This window comes from Clytia hemisphaerica, unplaced genomic scaffold, assembly GCF_902728285.1.
Source record: "Clytia hemisphaerica strain Z4C2 unplaced genomic scaffold, Clytia hemisphaerica genome assembly, whole genome shotgun sequence".
NCBI classification, from domain to species: Eukaryota; Metazoa; Cnidaria; class Hydrozoa; order Leptothecata; family Clytiidae; genus Clytia; species Clytia hemisphaerica.
The window spans coordinates 1074652-1092766 of record NW_027103394.1 but is presented as its reverse complement, the minus strand read 5'-3'; the positions used below and the strand labels follow the sequence as shown (position 1 = coordinate 1092766).

At 35.4% G+C, this 18115-nt stretch overlaps 1 protein-coding gene across 2 annotated transcripts in view; it reads left to right on the top strand.

The window, feature by feature from the left end:
- Positions 1-18115, top strand: part of LOC136824911 (espin-like) — a 118943-nt gene that overhangs the window by 35406 nt on the left and 65422 nt on the right. The gene's annotated exons all lie outside the window — the stretch shown is intronic.

The following is an 18115-nucleotide window of genomic DNA, read 5'->3' as shown; positions in this document are numbered from 1 at the left end:
ATAGACTTTAGAAAAAATGAGAACATAAAAGCCGGTTTGTGCCGTATGAAGAAATATTGGTGGAAAGAAAATTTAGCAGATTTAACGGATTTAGCGGCTATCCGCCAAACTTTGATGTTTGTTCTCTTTACTAATGACAATCACCCCTTGGTAACCAAAGCCAAAAAACGAAAATAAAAACAATTATGAGAAAGATAAAAGCTTCAAATATCTCTTCGTAAAATCATGAAATACTCGGCCATTCGAACTTTAACATTGATGCCACTAATAACAATCGCCCCTTGGTAACCAAGGCCAAAAAAAGAAGAAAAAAAAACAATTATGAGAAGGATAAAGGCTTCGAGTATCTCTTCGTAAAATGAAAAGATAATTTTCGCAAAATACATGCCCGACCAATCAAACTTTAACATTGATGCTATCTCAACTAATGACAATCACCCCTTGGTAACCAAGGCCAAAAAAACGAAAATAAAAACAATTATGAGAAAGATAAAAGCTTCAAATATCTCTTCGTAAAATCATTGAAATACTCGGCCATTCAAACTTTAACATTGATGTTCTCTCAACTAATGACAATCACCTCAGGTAACCAAGGCCAAAAAATGAAAATAAAAACAATTATGAGAAAGATAAAAGCTTCAAATATCTCTTCGTAAAATCATGAAATACTCGGCCATTCAAACTTTAACATTGATGCTATCTCCACTAATGACAATCACCCTTGGTAACCTAGCCCAAAAAACGAAAATAAAAACAATTATGAGAAAGATAAAAGCTTCAAATATCTCTTCGTAAAATCATGAAACTCGGCCATTCAAACTTTAACATTGATGCTATCTCCACTAATGACAATCACCCCTTGGTAACCAAGGCCAAAAAAATTAAAATTAAAACAATTATGAGAAAGATAAAAGCTTCAAATATCTCTTCGTAAAATCATGAAATACTCGGCCATTCAAACTTTAACATTGATGACACTAATAACAATCGCCCCCGGTAACCAAGGCCAAAAAAAAGAAGAAAAAAAACAATTTTGAGAAGGATAAAGGCTTCGAGTATCTCTTCGTAAAATGAAAAGATGATTTTCGCAAAATACATGCGGCCAATCAAACTTTAACATTGATGCTATCTCCACTAATGACAATCACCCCTTGGTAACCTAACCCAAAAAATGAAAATAAAAACAGTTATGAGAGAGAGACGTTAAAGGTATTGCTACATAATCGATTTAAAATGGAATGTCGTGATTTTTCTTTAATTATAATGACGTTTGAATGATTGCCAAGCGCTGCCAATGAATCAATCACTTAATTATGAAACATCAATCTGTCAGATGTTTTTTTGGTGGGAGATGAAAAAATTCTTATAAAATTTGGTAGCCATACCAATGTATTTTTCAAAGGTACTGTAAGGTCCCGAATAGGCGACAAGTCTGAATAAGAGGGGCGGGATGTGAAATGTTTTCTAAATATTATTAAACAGGGGAGGCTAATTTCCGGGGGAGTTGGAAATTATACCTCTAAAGACCCACAAAATAAGGTAAATATGAACGAAATTCTTATAAATCCCCATAAAATTTGGTAACCATACTAATGTATTTTTTAAAGGTACTGTAAGGTCCCGAGTAGTATGGAAAGGGGTGGGATGACATGTGAAATTTTTCAAATAATATTTTTCATATGATAAATGGAAGGGGGCCTAATTTCTGGGGAGTTGGAAAGTGTACAATTAAAAACCCTTCAAAATAATGTACTAAATATCAAAACCTGGCTATTTAGACATGGCTTGGCAGCAGGTTTTAGGTGCCCCCTAAGAATTCAGGTGACCCCTAAGATTTAGGTAACCCCTGGTTGCCAAATATTTTAGGTGACCCCTAAGCCAATGACACGTCAAATTTTTTCGAAAATCCTTTTCAAACAATCAAACAAATACAACAGTTAGTTTAGCTTATTGCTAAATAGAATAAATGCCCTAAGAAATAAGAGATAAGCTAACTACTGAAGGTTCATGCTACATTATCAAGGTTTTGTAAGTCAGGGTGCAGATCCCTAGCCAGACAGATTTTTTATCTAAGTAAATGCAACAGGATTAAAGAATTTTTACAGATCAGTGCTGTAAGAAGCATTTTCATATTAGGGGGGCTGAAGTTTGGTGACGCCGCGAGGGCCAACCATGGTTTGGCCCGAGGGGGAAAATTTTGAAAATTTGAGCTCTAGATTGCTTGAAAATGCACTCAAAACATGCACTTATAAGACAATTATGACAAATTAAAAAAGAAAAACTTTGCATTTTGCAAAATAACCATTTTTTAAAAAATTATTGGGGGCATAGCCCCCCCCCAGTAGCTACGGCACTGCAGATAATATATTAGATACCAAATTGTCAGTTTTTGAGCATTGCTTAGATTAAAATATAAGATGAGAAAGTGCCAACCTATGGTCTGGTAGGCTGCTTATAATTCAATCACCAAATATAGAATCTAGCCCCCAGGTCCATCTGAAAAATTAGGTGACCCCTAACATGGTTAGTCCCCCCTAGCCACAGTAAAAAATCAGGTACCAATTGCTGCTTGACCTTTTAGCCCCCCCCTACGGCCAGGGGGGGTTCCAGCCATGTTAGAACTATTTAGCTTTAGACAGCTGATCAAAATATTTTCAAAAAATAAATGAAGGGAAATCTAAAAAAGAAACGGGGGAGTCCGAAAATCTTTTGAATATTAATAACTGGGGTAGGATGTTTATTAAGAACTTTAGAGTACTTGATTTTAAAACAGCATAAGCCCCTCTTCATTTTAATTTGTATCTCTAACCACTGGACTGGATCGGGTTTCCCGCATGGTAGATAGTTTGTACAGCTTGTGGGACCACGAGTCCGCTATCAAGTGTATTGTACTATGTTCGATGGCCAACGACGAGATCCGAATGTTTTTAAATTGAAACGTTCGAAAATCTAAGGTGAATTGAAAACAACATGGCAGACTTGTCGACCATGGACGGGGCACAATTTCACGGGAAATCTACAAACAGTTAACCTAGTGTCTGAGTTGTAAACTTTATTCAAATTGATTTAAAATCCAACTCGATGCTAGATAAAGTCAAACATTGGTAAAGGTTAATGCTTAAACTTTTGTATATACGATTATGCTTAAAAAATATTAGACCCGAAATTATGCATCACGCCAAAATAACAAAATAAAAATAAACCCAATAACCCTTTAACTGTCCCTCTTATTTTTTAAGGTTTGCCACAGGAAAAAAAGAAGGTTCGACCTATTTGCAGTAGCGATTTTCACTTCATTTTCTGAATAATATATGAAGTATAAGCCAAGGACCATAATTTTGAGTTGAACATTGTAAAATAGTTATTTTTCAACATAGAAAAGTTTGTAACTATTTATTTTTTTCATTTCAAACAACCTAAATACAAAAATCTTGTAAAAAATGATAAATTTCGTGCAAATAGGTCGGCAAATCTCGACATGCGCAAGGAAATCAAAAATGCTCATGTCGGCATATGCTGACATGGGCACGGAAAGGGATAACGGCTTAATTTTTTTACAAATGATTTTATCCCTTCAATGTTCTTATAAATAAAGAAACTTCAATCGATATCAATTTTTGGCAACCATCTCCAATAACTTTCTTGTTATAGCAATCTTTAAACCACAAATATAAACATTAACAAAAAGCGGAGGAGCGAAAAGGAACAAAGTCATTTTGATGAATAAGCTCTATTTCCTCAAGATGGTCTACATCGGGGAACATTCGAAAGATGTCTGTGGAAGATCGTGCCAAGATATACAGTTAACTCTCTCTAATTCGATCTGCAAGTAAGAAAAACTTTCTTCGAATTATAGAAAGATTCGAATTATAAAGAGTATTTTAAATCACTTTGTAGCTGAGGGGACCATTATTTCAGTTCGAATTACAGAAAGATTCGAATAACGGAAGCTCGACTAAAAGAGACTGCACTATAGTGACTTTCTTTTCATTTTCTATTATAATTATAAATAAAGTCTGCGAAAGAAATCAGACGTGATCCGAAGTCTCCTATTCTCAACTTCAGTTGAGCTACAATCTGACAATGTCTGTCTGTGTGTGTGTGTGTGTGACTGTCTGTCTGTCACAAAAACTTTAGGGCAGCCTGGAGACTTCAAAAATGGTCGGGTTTGGCTGAAATTTGACACATTTGTTCCTTGGGTGAATATCTGGGGGTGTTTTTTTCATTTTTTGAAAATTTTGATTTTTGGGGCCTGGGGACGAGTTTTTCGCCGAAACGAGGCTAAAACTTTGGGGCAGCCTGGAGACTTCAAAAATGGTCGGATTCGGCTGAAATTTGGCACACTTGTTCCTTAGGTGAATATCTGGGGGTGTTTTTTTCATTTTTTGAAAATTTTGATTTTTGGGTCCTGGGGACGAGTTTTTCGTCAAAACGAGGCTAAAACTTTGGGGCAGCCTGGAGACTTCAAAAATGGTCGGATTCAGCTGAAATTTGGCACACTTGTTCCTTAGGTGAATATCTGGGGGTGTTTTTTTCATTTTTTGAAAATTTTGATTTTTGGGGCCTGGGGACGAGTTTTTTGCCAAAACGAGGCTAAAACTTTGGGGCAGCCTGGAGACTTCAAAAATTGTTTGATTTGGCTGAACTTTTGCACACTTGTTCCTTGGGTGAATATCTGGTCTACAATTGGGCCTATGAATAATTTGAAGCCACTGAAGTTGAGCCCAGTGCGTTGCGCACGTTCGACTTTTTCGATAGCTACCCGAAAGTAGTGGTGGTGGGCTCACCTTTTATCCCTGGGATTGCTTCTCTTACACTTGACCCTTCTCTTTAATTGGTGAGCATTAAGTTGAGAGGCATTCAAGTACCTTCTTTGTACTAAGTACGGAGTCTTTAGTATGATTTGGCCAGGGATTGGACCGATGAAGTATAAGCCTGAAGGGCTAGAAGTGAATCTCCTTGGTAGGATTTGAAGCGATTACATCCTACCAAAGTTGTGCGGACCAGTGCGGTCCGCGTGGATTTCACACAAAATCTGGATTGAAAGTAAAATTTACCGCCAGATTTTCAAAAATGTACCACTCGAAAACAAAGAAATCACAACTTTGCACATCGTGGCCGAATGTTCTATATTTGCACAATGGTTGCTAAAACTACTCTACTAAATACATCTCAAAAGAAATGGAAAATAGAAATATAGAAATTCACAAAATGCATATTTCAGGACTTCTGTTGGCACACACATGTCGTTAGATTTCTTAGTCGTTATTTGGCATTTAAAAGTTTTCAATATAATTAATTATACGCGTAACACCGGAAAGACCAGTCTCTTAGCAAGATCACTGGTTTGGAAAACGCTGGCACACAACCTTGTTTCAACGTTAATCTTATGTTCGAAACGTCCATATAACGTTAGATGAACGTTGAAACAATGTTGTGTGCCGGCTGGGCTGTAAACGCTGGCACTGATTAGCCTTTTTCATATAATTCGTGCATCTGTTACATGCTATTGTCTATTAAATTTGCAGAGGAAAATGCGAAAGCCAATTATTCTCTATATTGAAACACTTAAGGGCTCTGACCATAATGAATTTTTCATAATTGCCGTGTTTAAAATGTGTTTTCTGACTGATGTAACCAACAAAACTATGGCATGTTATACATTTTCTGTTAGACAAACTATTCCTGAATCCGAAAATTCAAAAATTGCATTGAAAAGATTTGATGAAGAAGAAAATGAAGACTTTTGCGAGGAAGAGTATTTCAACTTTGAAGAGCTTAGTTTCGGCGAAGAAAAAACATTTTGAAAAATTTTTCGCAGTAGATGGTGTATCTTTTACCGAACAATAAAAATTTTTGCGGAAAATTTTTTTAAATGCTTCTTTGTCTCGAAATCTTCAAAATAGTGGTTTTTCATCAATTTTTCATCTGGATTTTGCTTAAAAAAACAGTCATAACTTTTGACTCATCTTTTTAGAAAAATTTTCCGCAAAATTTGAAATAGTTCAATTCTTTGCGGACAGTGTAAAGAAATTTTGAAACAAAAAAGTTAATTACCCATTAAAACTAAGCACTTTTTGTAAAAGAGGGTGATGCCACATATTATTAACATCATAACATATTAACAGAGCCCTTAAGGCTGGTCCATTGAGTTTAAAGCCCGAAGGACTAGAGTTCAATCTCTAACCTTTCTCAAGCAAGAAAAAGTGAAGCCTTAAAAAATGCGCCGCAAATCCTACCAAGGAGATTGACTTCTAGCCCTTCGGGCTTATACTTCATTGGGCTGGTCTCCACATGCGCGCGCTCCGATTGGACTTTTTGGCTTCAATCCATTTTGCTTGGAAAATTATTACGGATTACGTCATAAAAATGTAGCATGCGCTCAAAAGAAAAGTTGAACACATTTCAACTTTTTTCAACCGTTACGTCAGATCACGCCAATGGAGTTGCTTCATTTTTTTTTACCAATAGCGTGGAAGTGGAGACCGGCCTTTAGTCCGCGCAGTAAACGCTACTCTGTACCAGTGTATCTCAAGTTTATCGTTTGGTAGTATATACGGCAATAAATTTTTAAATAAGCCGTAGATACTTGGTTTGTACAGACAAAATAAACCCCAGATTGAAAGTAAAATCAATAGCTAGATTTCGAAAAATATTCATAAGAAAACAAAGACAATGTTTGATCCGATTTGTTCATTCTAAAAGTGGCGCAAATTATAAAGCTGTACTTTTTCTCCGACTGAACAACCGTAAAAGTGGAGAGGCTGAAGGCTCAAATGCGAAAAAATTCACTAGCAATTTGAGAAAAAAAACTTCATTTGCTTGAAAGTGGGGAGGCTAAAGTCCCCCCCATCTCCTCGCTTCCGCAGGACCTGGACCTCTGCCAAAAAAAGGGCTTCAAACCTCTTATTTACAACAATAAAACCTACTTTAGGGTTTGAAAAATCTTCTCTAGCCATTTGAGTTTTAAACTCAATGGTGTAGATGCTCCATGAAAAATCAACCAGCGAAATCCGTGCTCAAAAAAACAAACCTCAAACCCCTTTTTTGTAACAATGAAACCTACAACTGATAAAACAAGTATTTCAAAATTCCAACTCTTCATTTTTTCTTCCCTCGTTCGAGTTTCAGGCCAAATTGTTCCTTATCTCACATACCTTTATCTAAAAGTTTTAATGAGTTTTTAAGTGGAAGGGTGATTAAGTAATGTTGAGAACATATGCGTAATAAAATTTCTTAATGACTTAATGACATCATTAGTAAATCATGTCATTATTTGGCAGCTCGTTACGTGTGTATGTATCGATTTCTGAGTATCTTGGTAAAAAATATAAACAATGTATGTAAACATTTGCTGGCAATTAAGGTTCTGAAGGTTCAATCAATATTAGGTACCTTTATACCGATAAAGTACGTATAGAAAAAAGCTACAATCTCCCAACAAGGTCCATCTCCGTAAACAACCAGAGTTGGAGTTCCTAATCATTTTTAGACTCAACATTAGCAGTGGCGCTCGAAGCTTGGATTCGTTATTTTGAAAATTGTTTAAAATTCGTCAAGCTAAAGATATTTTCTAGCAAGTATGGTATGTAATATGGACAGAAACATTTTGTCAAAAACCGGGAGTCTTATAACAACGTACAATTGTGGTCAAGACTGGTGTCCGATGACCTTTTTCCACCGGCATGCCCCTCTTCCATCCAAAAAGAAATGCGTTACATATTGCTGGGGGAGGGGATGGAAAACAGTTCTTTCCAGGATTATAGCCTAACGGTAGTACCATACCCCCCCCCAATATTTTGCAAAGTATTTTTTTTTTACTTTGAAAAATCTAATATATACCGTTTAGAGGGGTAAATAAGGGCAAAAAGTCGAAAATTTTCTTCGTCGCCCAACCATGGTGGGCGACATATTTTTTTGGCCCCCTCAATTCGATGAACACGCCGGGGGCCATGAGTACGTACATATATCTTACAATAACCCTATTCTTGACCCTGCCTTGAATAGAAAACATGGCGAAATTTTAAGTTCCTGCTCAGGGGCGTGTCTGCACATTATTCAAAATGAAAAAAACGTTGAAATTTGTTTACAATTGATTAGAATTTAGCATTTTATGAAATATAAACATCTGCTTGTTTTTATAACTAATTTAAACTAATCTCAATTGGAATCGCAGATAACTTTTTACTGCGGGTATAATTCTCTATTTTAGATTTTTTTATCTTGATTATAATTTTCTTGTCTTATGTAATGGAAATTATTGTCAGCTTTTTTCCCAAGGATTTAATTTTCATTACCTTTTTCAGCTCCTCCTTCGGCACTAAGGAGAAATGCATCACATCCTTTAGCCAGTAGCGTGGTACCCTGAGTATCAGAGGTTGAGTTTTCAAAGAATAATATATCAACCTCTGACGACCAATTATAGAAATCTTATCGTGTATGTGTCAATTTAATCACTGTAAAGCTCCTCGCAAAATCAAAATGCAATTGAACATTTAAGCTCTAGTTTAGACTGCCAACTTTTCGCCCTGGCTATTCTAATTGTTTGAGGGCAAAAAAGTGGGCACAAAGTTGGAGTTAAAATCTTTGCTTGAAAAGGGTTGAATGAAGACATTGCATTGACGTCAAAAGAGGGTAATGCATTGACTTTAGACAGCAAACTTTAATAAACAATAAGAATAGACAGGCTCAGGCTGAGCTGTTCTTTACTTTTTGGAATTTTCAGTCTTAAATGTTCTTACGATGTTTTTAAAAATAGGTTTAAAATCTATTTAAATCAGTACTTTCTTAGTAATTTCGTAATCAGTTTAGGTTAGTTTTAGTTTGATTTCACGCTCTAAAAAAGCTTACCCGTCCCTATGCCATGAACAAATCTTTCTCTTCTCAACTTCAGTATATTGTAAATCGATTGAGGTGGTTTTTGTCTCGTTTGTTCAACATCATTGTATAATGTATCATCGACAGCACAAACTGGGATATCGAGGAAACCTTAAAAAACAGTGATAATATCAGAAATACAGTTTTTTATTGCCGACCCAAAAAAATATCAGCGTTTTGATTGGTCGAGAGCATCGAGATATTTGCGATATTTCATATTTCTTTAGTCTGGAAATATGACCGCGTTGACTTTTGGGGGACTGGGTAAGCGGCGGGAGAAAATCAAAACAAAACAGCCGAAAAGAACTGACCTTCGGAGAAACTGACTTGGGAATCAAAGGGAAAAACGCAACAAAAATATGTTCAGATTAACTTTTACTTTGGAGTTCTTCCATAAAAGACACTAAAATCAAATCTGATGAACTAAGAAATTATAAAACTACTTGACACCACCCAAATATTTTCAACTTTTGGCAAATTTGTCCGTGTTTTTTATCAATGCATACAAAATAACTTGAGATTCTTGAATGTTGGCCAATAAAATTTCTCATAACATAACAAGGGAAGTGCAATGTCTTGTATTAAACCAAATGACGAGTGATTTTTATAAAAGTTCTCTCCTAATTCTCGTTCTCGATACGTCCTTGAATTCTCAACTCAACAATCATTACATCTTCATCCTTCTGAAATTCGAAACATTTAGAGCTTGACGATAATCAAGAAAATATCCAAATTGTTTTGCTGTTGAAAAAATGTTGTTCTTTAACTATTATTACAAGCATACATTTCCATCGTGGGACTCCTTTCCTCTGCTATTCTTTTCCATGGCCATCTCATCGAAACAAAAAAATAGAAAAAGACTGAATGTTATCATTCTGATTAATCCAATGATGGAGGGTTTCTTCTTCATCGAAACAATACTGTACATCATCTGCATTTTGAGTTTTTGAATTATAATCTAGAAACTTTCAAATACATCTCTGAAAAATCTGCAACTTTTCAAAACAAAACTTCTGGATCGAAAATGATCGAACAGTTTTGTTTTTGTGTGAATATTTTCAGCGGGAAGTTATCGAATGTTTTTGTTCGAATCTAACGTTCGAATTAGATTTTCGAATAAAAACATTCGAAACTACACAGAAGCAGAAGAAGGCGGAAGTAAGTTTTGAAACAAAAAGAAGACAATTTTTTTGAGTCGACAATAAATTAGTTATCACATGACTTCTCGTGCAATACTCGATATTTTACTCGTTCCGAGATTTTACCGATATTACGGAAAAATCTCGGAACTCGTAAAATATTTCTCTCGTATTGCATTCGAAATCATGCGATAACTAGTACGTATTAATCCGTACGTAAGTGCGTAAATGAATTTGTCGATCCAGTAATATTCATATGGGAAGTTTCATAGTGGAGACTCAATGGTGGAGAAAACCTCCTCCACATTGCCCGACGATGGGAAAAGAAACATCCTCCACCTTGCTCGATGATGGGAGAAGAAATATCCTCCACATTGCTCGATGATGGGAGAAGAATCATCCTCCACATTGCCCGACGATGGGAAAAGAAACATCCTCAACCTTGCTCGACGTTAGGAAAAGAAACATCCTCCACCTTGCCCGACGATGGGAAAAGAAACATCCTCTACATTGCCCGACGTTAGGAAAAGAAACATCCTCCACATTGCCCGACGATGGGAAAAGAAACATCTTCCACCGTGCTCGACGATGGGAAAAGAAACATCCTCTACATTGCCCGACGATGGGAAAAGAAACATCTTCCACCGTGCTCGACGATGGGAAAAGAATCATCCTCCACATTGCCCGACGATGGGAAAAGAAACATCCTCCACCTTGCCCGACGATGGGAAAAGAATCATCCTCCACATTGCCCGACGATGGGAAAAGAAACATCTTCCACCGTGCTCGACGATGGGAAAAGAATCATCCTCCACCTTGCCCGACGATGGGAAAAGAAAAAACATCCTCCACCTTGCTCGACGATGGGAAAAAGAAAAACATCATCCACCTTGCCCGACGATGGGAAAAGAAACATCCTCCACCTTGCCCGACGATGGGAAAAGAAACATCATCCACCTTGCCCGACGATGGGAAAAGAAACATCTTCCACCTTGCCCGACGATGGGAAAAGAAACATCTTCCACCTTGTCGGACGATGGGAAAAGAAACATCTTCCACCTTGCCCGACGATGGGAAAAGAAACATCTTCCACATTGCCCGACGATGGGAAAAAAAACATCCTCTACATTGCTCGATGATGGGAGAAGAAACATCCTCCACATTGCCCGACGATGGGAAAAGAAATATCCTCCACATTGCTCGATGATGGGAGAAGAAACATCCTCCACATTGCCCGACGATGGGAAAAAAAATATCCTCCACATTGCTCGACAATCCCAGTGGGCACAAGACGTCCAAAGGACGTCCTTAGAAGGTCCATTTTGGACGGGAGGACGTCTAGCGGGGACGTCTATTGGACGTTCAATGGACGTGCAAAATGAAGTCACTTCCGTCCGTCCGAATTTGGTCCGAAAAAGACGTCCTAATTGGACGCGAAATAGACGGTATGTGGACGTTTCTTTTACTTTAGACGTCGGAAGGACTTTTTAAAGACGTCATATGGACGCCGGAGTGAGCGACTTCGTTAATTGGACGTCTGAAGGACGTTTTACAGACTTCATTTAGACGCAAGTACGAGTGAGTGACTTCATTCATTTAGATGCCAGAACTTTTTCCTTGGAAGGTTTTATAGTCATCTTTCCTCTTTAAAGCATTAAAAAATTCTCTTACGGCCTTTATAATTTTGTTGAGTATTTATGTTTCTTTTCAAAAGAATTTCAATTTCAATTTCTGTAATTGAATTATTCCAAGTTGACAATATCACTTAATATCACTAAATTCAGTTACTTTTTTCACGTCAACACAACAAAGGTATTAGAAAAGTAACAAAATTAGGTGTTATACTTTGTCGAATATATTATCTTCTGAAGTAAACAACTGAAACAAGTATCGTAACAGGGTGGAAAAAAACTACGTACAAATTTTACGCTTTGATGAAATATATATAGTACTTTTGATTCATGTTGTACAAGATAATGAAATGTTTTGAAAGCTAAGCGCCCATTCTTAATTAGTTAAAAGAAAGTCTAATAACAGTCTTTAACTTCTACTCTGGTTATCACTTATGAATATATCGGACGTCTTCAAATAGTTGGTACCATCACCATCATGTCAGAAGTTTGACATGCGTTTCCTTGTGTTTAAATTTGGTTTCCTTCTTTTCCTTCAAGTCGACGAAGGATGAAATCGAGATTGGAAAGTTCTTTCTTCTTCATGCACAACCTTGAAAGGAGAATAACAATTTATGAAAATGATTACAAATAGTTTGATAAAATCAAACAAGGAATGTCTTTTATTTGAGGATAATTATTGACTGTAATCCTCCTCAAAGAAGTGTGCAAAAATAACTTAAAAATCTATGGGATACAGGGGAGTTAGTTTGTCACATTTATTAGGAGAGACTAATCTACAAAGCAAGTTTTTTGAGATCATAATGTGAGCTCCATTTCACCTTTCTTGATATAAATTGAGGGAACAGGTGCCTCCCTTGAAAGGTTTTAGCCCAAAATCTTGGTACCTAATAAAGGGGGTATTTAGAAACTATGATCCCAATTCAATGGATGAATCTAAGGTTTACCTGTAACATGTTGATGATATTTTGGTTCAGCTGGACTGACGAGTTAGATTTATCCAATAGTGTTGATCGAATCTGGAAAACAAAATGAGGAAAGAAAAGTTTTGATTTTGGGAAAAAGTAAGAAAACCCTTAAAAACTTCTATAAATGTTTTTAGCTCTTTTTTATAATAGATAGCAATTAAACTACAAAAATTTAAGAACAATGCTATGCTGAAATTGAATTGCAAGGAATGCAAGAGTAAAATTGGGTTGTTGTGCGCAGATTTGTAATACTTGCGCAGATTTGTAATACCTGCGCAGATTTGTAATACTTTCTGCGCAGATTTGTAATACCTGCGCAGATTTGTAATAAACTTTGCGCAAATTTGTAATACTTGAGCTGCGCAGAAATGTAATACTTCTCTGCGCAGATTTGTAATTTGGAATTGATATTTTCATTGGTAACCAAAGTCTATTCTACGAACAAAATGCATTAAAAAAGACTTAGAAAATAATACCCAAATAAAGTTGTGATTATTGAGCACATCGAATAAATAATCAATTAATATTTCTTTTCTAAGCAGTGCTTTTATAAGAAATTTATCTGGTAATATAAAAATTGTTTATGAGAATAGCGCGAACATAATTTTTTATAAGCACTGCTTTTATAAGAAACTAATCAATAACTCGTAAAATAAAAATTATTTCTTGGTAATTGTTTCTTTCGAAGTAAACAAGGTACGAAGAATAACATGAACATATTTATTTTTTATAAGCACTGCTTTTATAAGAAACTAATCAATAACTCGTAAAATAAAATTATTTCTTGTCGGTAATTGTTTATTTCGAAGTAAACAAGGTACGAAGAATAACATGAACATATTTATTTTTTATAAGCACTGCTTTTATAAGAAACTAATCAATAACTCGTAAAATAAAATTATTTTTGTCGGTGATTGTTTATTTCGAAGTAAACAAGGTACGAAGAATAACATGAACGGTTATTTTTTAAACTTTTTATAAGAAACTAATCAATAACTCGTAAAATAAAATTATTTTTGTCGGTGATTGTTTATTTCGAAGTAAACAAGGTACGAAGAATAACATGAACGTATTTATTTTTTATAAGCACTGATTTTATAAGAAACTAATCAATAACTCGTAAAATAAAATTATTTTTGTCGGTGATTGTTTATTTCGAAGTAAAGTAAACAAGGTACGAAGAATAACATGAACGTATTTATTTTTTATAAGCACTGATTTTATAAGAAACTAATCAATAACTCGTAAAATAAAATTATTTTTGTCGGTGATTGTTTATTTCGAAGTAAACAAGGTACGAAGAATAACATGAACATATTAATTTTTTATAAGCACTGATTTTATAAGAAACTAATCAATAACTCGTAAAATAAAATTATTTTTGTCGGTAATTGTTTATTTCGAAGTAAACAAGGTACGAAGAATAACATGAATATATTTATTTTTTATAAGCACTGCTTTTAGAAGAAACTAATCAATAACTCGTAAAATAAAAATTATTTTTTGTCGGTAACTGTTTATTTCAAAGTAAACAAGTTACGGAGAATAACGTGGACGTATTTATTTTTTGTAAGCACTTTGTTATGAAAAAACAATTAATGATATAAAAATATTTTTGTCAACATTTTATCATTTCAAAAGGTAATACAAAAATTGATAAACAGTTTATAAGATGATATGATAAGAAAATATTGATTTGCTCTAAAATCACCTTCTACCAAGCTAGGAAACCTGCCCCCTGAACTTTTCTATTTATTGAGAAGGTATTACAAGCTTTTACCCTATGTTTTTTGCCTGCCAAAATTTTAGCAAAACGTGCCTAAAGTGAGTAAAAACGTAAACAAACGAAATCATCTATTGACAAGCTTTATGATTGTCATAGTATTTGATCACACCAAACAAAACGTGAAATCTGTTTGACGTCAATCGTCTATTGTTTGATTATCTTCGAAAAGTAGAAACAATAGAAGAAGTGGAAAAAATTCTTTTGACTCCTCTAGAATGACAAAATTTTATTCCTTTCACATGTGATATTTTTATGCGTAATTTACCGAAAGGTTTTGAGAAGGAAGATTGTCTTGTTTTGTATCGCATCTTTCTTGTAAAATATTATCATAAAATTGAAATCGCTTTATCATTGTTGCTGGACCTGACCGGACTTTATATCGTTATTGGATTTGACCGTTGCTGCATGGACCTGACCGATTTTGGACTTTATTGGACTAATTCATAATCGCTATAACTATTAACTGTTTTTCATCGATTTGTTGTTGTTGTTCCTTAAAATGATTATCATTATATTCATGTTATTAAGTGTCGCCGCTTCGGGGTATATCCACACAATGAAAGAAGAGCAGTACGAAATAATAACTGAAATTGTAAGGCATAATAGAATGAATATCCCAGTAGCTGAAAGAACTAGATCGCAAAAGAGTGCGTACGTAAAATATTGGCGGCATAAGGATAAACTAAGTTTGAACGAAAACGGCAAGTTATTATACGATGGACGCATGGTTTTAAAAGAAAAGGATGTGAAAAGGTGTGTAGCAAAAGCTTTTCACCAAAGCAAGTCAGCTGGCTATAAGAAGATACGAACACGTGCTTTAGATGGTTATGCAGGTTTGAGTCGAGGAAAGATCTTGCAAGTAACTGAAAATGATGCCAGATTCAAAAAGTTCACCGTAAAATTTAGAAACAGAGCAACACCGAAACCAGTTGTAGCAAAAGGGGTGAGTACTTTATAGTTTATATTTGTTTTCTTTCGCAACTTATCATTCAGAACATTAACAGTGTTGAAAAACAATTGTTGTGCGCATACGTGTAATTTGATTACAGTTCTGATTAGTTCAAAACGCAGTTTTCTGGTCTGAAATTTATTGACCTGTGCCCAGTGACCTGCGTTTCGAATTACAGTAATTGTGTGATTTCTGCGCAAATATGCAATTTTCGAGCTGCGCAATTTTGTAATTGATTTCCTGCGCAGATATCTAAAACCGGTACTTTTTCTCAGCAGCGGTTTAAATAGCTCATAGAATCTTTTTATTTTGAACATATGTTTCTTGTGAGGGGGCTCCCAAAGGGGTTTGCGTGAACGCGTGAATTGACCCTTTTTTCATGTCGTGAATACGTGAATGGGCCTTTTTTTGTGCGTGAATACGTGAAATTAATTTTTTTGCAAGTTTTTCTAAGACAAAAAAAACCTTTTTAAGTCTGGAGCTAAGTTCTTAAAATGTTCTTACCTTTTTGTTTTCAAAGGCTAAATTTTTTAACCGGGGAGGATACTTGAGCGAAATTGGTACTTAGTATGTGTGAGTGATAAGGGTCCTTTTTTCAGACCTCAAAATCTGCCAAAGGGCTACAAAATTTGGGCCAAAATTGGGCCTAATTTTGCAAAATGTTTCAAAAAAAATCTCTCAAAGAGTCTCTCGATTTTAAGCTCGGACATACCCGTACATACCCACAAACCTAGTACTACCCGAGGTTTTTACATAATTTGTTCTAATAAAGATAGAACTTCGTCCACATGAGCAGTGGTACCTTGGCGAGACCACGTTTTTCAAAGTAAAAGAAAAATTAATTAACCCTATTCAACCTAGGCTTTTAGGGACGGTTCAAACCTAGGGGGGGGGGCTTTTCCTGTACCACCCCTTAACTTTTGATCTAGTGGGTCTTTTTGAATGAAATTTGGCACACAAGATCCTTGTCACACAAGGTAACTTTTGACAAAATATTTTTTTGATGACGTCACTCGTCATGCCGAAAGTGAGAAAAAAACGAAGACTTCCTTTGTTCTTATAAATAGCTATTGTATTCTAACAAAGGCTTTAGAAAAAAGTAGCCTGAATTTAAAAGGCTTATTTTATCCTAAATATTCAATAAATTACGGGTTAAACGATATATTTTACATAAAAAATAAACTTGTATTGGAAAAATGTCAATTTTTATGACACCCTACTGTCAGAAATGTCATCATGCTCAAGGTGTGGAAATTTTTAAGTGTCAATTTTTTTTTATTTTGAAGCTAAATAAAAGTTAGGAATTTACAGAAAATTTCATGACAAAAGCTCTATTATTTCAGGGGCTATTACCAATAATTTGACAAACTCCGAACAGAAACAGCCCCCCCCTAGGCCGAATAGGGTTTAAGGTAACTTCTAAATATTCTTGAAAATGTCAAGTTTCAGGCTATCCGGAATGGCTAGATTTTCAAAAATTTTCTCCCGTCGACTGGGACTGGTGCCCCCTTAGTCATCATACTTTACCCATGTTCTACCACTTTCATCCACGTGAGACCGCCGCCCTTCTTTGATGGGGACGGAGGATCACGTTGAATTATGAAGGGTCGAATATTAGAAAATCTAATAAGCGGGAGTGCACTATTTTCTTGAAAAGAAAACGCATAGCCTTTTTAATCCGTTTCCGTCACATGCCTTTACCTTACGTCAATTAAGGACGTTAAATAACGCCCAAAAGTGACAAAATTGCTACTAACAGCTAAAAAAGAGCATGAAAAATGCCGGTGACGGGATTCAGGATTTTTTTGTGATCGGGATTCCGGGATTTGACGGTTAGAATCCCCACAAACTTTTAATTTAGAATTTGGCAATTGGTTCTATATTGAAGCAAGAAAGAATTATACACAATCTCTTGTTTGCTATAAAAGAACAACCAATTGTCAATAAAGCCAGTAGTTCCCAACAAATGAAATTATATTGATTGATTTCTTAAGTTTGATGCTTATAAGAAAAATAAAGTTGTTCATTGAAAACACGTTCACTTGTTTCTTATAAAATTGATGCTTACAAGAAAAATAAATATGATCACGACCAAGATCCAATCTGGGTGGATCAAGGCGTGGTACAGTCAAAAGTAGTGATAATGATATTTATGAAATGTGTAATTTCTACCTTTGTAGGTGCATAAAATACTTCAAATTGATTTGGTTGATATGAGAAAGCAACAGGTCACCTACAACGGGGTCAAATATCGATATATTCTATCCCTACTTGATGTCTTTTCACGATTTCACTGGCTCGCTCCTTTACCTTCCAAACATTCTAGAAAAGTGGCTGCTGAACTGAAGAAAATCTTCAATGTCCATGGGAACCCAGGTATTTATTAATTGGCAGCTTCTTTAGTGATAACATTTGTTTTCTTGTCAATGTATAAGGTAAGGCCAACTTGATCAGTTAGTTTACGGGCCCGAGGCGCATTTTTTCCGTTTCAGAAAAATCTTTCAAGGTCGCAGAAGTCCTAAAGTTATGCTTTTCGCGATGTCATAAATTCAATGTTCCGTGTCTATTAAAAAATCGGAAAAGTTTCACCGGTAGTGGTCGGAAACATCTTTAAACTGAAAAGCTTTGAATCTTGGTAGTTATTTGTTGGAAAGTGTCAGCATAAAAATAAGGAAAAACATCCTGTCAATATTTTGGAAAAGCTTATCAAGTAACAATTTTCCGACCACTGTAAACTGCTAAGATATTTCTGACTGTTACAGTTT